Raw genomic sequence first — 2,816 nt, 5'->3', positions numbered from 1 at the left:
CCTGTGCTCTCTATTTTTGAGTCTAATGATATTTTGAATTTGAATATTTGTGTAGGAAACATTAGGGTGGCATCTGGGGGGTCTACTACCTGCCAGTCTAGTGGTGACACACGAACAAGGTGAGACATCAGAACCAAGCAAAGATTTGCATGGAGTGCAGAAAGGATGAGCCCTGGGGAGTGTTCCATGGCCCAGAAGAAGGTAGGGTCTCTTAGAGTTGAATTCACGTAGTGTCATCCACACCAACCAACCAGAGAAGGAATAGTATGGACCAAAAAGAATGAGTCAGTATCTGGTAATGGTCTGCTAGGCTCACTATATTGATTTAACCCCAAGATCCAGCACAGCTCCTGCTAAAACATTTTAACAGGTGTTACAGGTAAATTCTCTGCTACAGCTTGGATCTGGAATACCTTTAATTGCCCATGTATTAAAAGCTTATTTCCCAGAGTAGCAATATTTAGAGGTATGGAAATTTTTAAAAGGTAAGGCCTAGTGGAGGTCTTTGGGTCACTGAAGGCATTCCCTTGAAGGGGCTTGCAGAACCCTGGTGCTTCTCTCTCCCTCCCCCTCACCCTCCTCACTTTCTTGTTTTATCACTTTTTTTTTCTTCTTTTCACTTCTCAATCTCAAGGTGAATGGCTTTGTTCCATTGCATCCTCCCCATCATGAGGCCCAAAGCAGGAACCCATGGATTCATGAGCTGCAACCTCTGAAACTGAGCCAAAATAAATCTTTTTATAAGTTGATTACCTTAATTGTTTGTTCTAGTGACTAAAATTGACTAACACACTTCCTGAAGAAATCTCACCCATTTCAGAGAATATGCCACACTGATCTCATCACTCGATTCAGCAAATATTTAACACATCCACAGCAGGCAAGGTGCCGTGTAGGCTCTGATGACAAAGAGTAGGGCAGAACCTGTCTTCAGCAGAGCCAAGGCCAGATCAGTAATAGCACAGTGAGATAAAGGCCCCATCAGAAGTCACCCAAGGCTGAGAGAGGACATACTTTCCAAACAAGACAATGCAAGTATGAATAGTGTTTGTTCCTAACTTATGCTGCAAGTAAATAATTAAGTGAAGCTTAAAAGAAAACACAGCCTGTGTTATACAGGTCACTTTCTGATGACAAAGTCTGAAGTCTTAAGGGACGGGAAATAGCATTGGTCCAGATTCCAATCCGGTGAAAGGCATTCTCCCATATCCTAGTAACTCGACGTTGAGAACCAGATAGCTTCAAAGATGCTAAAAGAAACGGCTTTTGGGGAGTGGGGGAGCCCGGGGATTGAACTCAGGGGCACTCAACCACTGAACCACATCCTCAGCTCTATTTTGTATTTATTTAAAGATAGGGTCACACTAAGGTGCTTAGCACCTCACTTTTGCTTAGGCTGGCTTTGAACTCGTGATCCTCCTGCCTCAGCCTCCCTTCTGGGATTACAGGCATGTGCCACCATGCCCAGCTAAAAATCAAATTTTGAATGCCAAAGTTTTAGGAAATGGTAAATAAAGGTTAGAGAAAATGATAAATAAAGGTTTTCATGAAGAAGAAAAAACTTGGGGAAAAAAGCCAAATGCTGTTCGAATTCCAAATTATGAAGAACAGCACGTGCCACTTTGCATGGGTGATGATAGTAGTATCCACCTCACTTGATCTCTATAAAGGGGGGGTCAGTTGGGAAAGTGGATAATGGAGGATTAAGAAAAAAAAACCTTGCAGAGTATATTATCCCCAATTTATAGAATTCAATTCTGTTAAATCAGTTTTACTCTGTGTGGTGTATATGCTGTAGTAATAATTTCTTCCCTTGAGCAAACTTTATGATAATGATTCTATATATTGCAGATCAGAAGGGAGGCACTCAATTTTTAAATGCTCTTTTTGTTTTATAACTTTGGCAACATCAGGGAAGCCCAGCACTGTAGAGAGAAAGTCACCTACCTAAGTGACTTTAAACAAGTCACTTAACCCCTCTGAGCTTCAGTTTCCTGAACCCCCAAATTGGAATAGTAGTGCCTACCCCGGCTGTCATCTTAGAATGTTATGAATATCCAATGCAGTTTAATTTCAGGGGTATTGTTTTTAGCGTATCGTTTTTAGTGTCTTCATATGATTTGTGCTATTTTATTCTCATGATATGCTATATTGGAGTTTCTATAATTGTTGCATTATGCAGATGAGAAAGCTGTGTTTGGGGAGCTTAAGTCACTTGTTCAAAGTGCCATAAGCAGAAATAGTGGCAGAGTCAGTATGTGAACCTGTGTGTATCTGCGTCTAGGGACTGAGCTATTAACCCTGCATTATACAACCACTCTTGCATCACCACAAACCCAGAAACAATGCCATAAACAATCCAGATGGGAAATACTGTCCAGGATTATTTTTATTTTTTCAGCAATAACTAACATGTGGATGAGGGTGGAGAAAACATGAGAGAAGAGAGTGAGATTCTCTGCCCCCAGGAACCTCTATTTTACTGGCCCATGGAAACCACATTCTTTTTTTTTATTATTGTTGGTTGTTCAAAACATTACATAGTTCTTGACATATCATATTTCACACTTTGATTCAAGTGGGTTATGAACTCCCATTTTTACCCCGTATACAGATTGCAGAATCACATCAGTTACACTTCCATTGATTTACATATGGCCATACTAGTGTCTGTTGTAATCTGCTGCCTTTCCTATCCTCTACTATCCCCCCTCCCCTCCCCTCCCCTCCCCTCTTCTCTCTCTACCCCCTCTACTGTAATTCATTTCTCCCCCTTGGATTATTTTTCCCTTTCCCCTCACTTCCTCTTGTATGTA

The sequence above is a fragment of the Ictidomys tridecemlineatus genome, chromosome 1 (assembly GCF_052094955.1).
Source record: "Ictidomys tridecemlineatus isolate mIctTri1 chromosome 1, mIctTri1.hap1, whole genome shotgun sequence".
Taxonomy (NCBI): Eukaryota; Metazoa; Chordata; class Mammalia; order Rodentia; family Sciuridae; genus Ictidomys; species Ictidomys tridecemlineatus.
Note: the sequence above shows the minus strand (reverse complement) of the source record.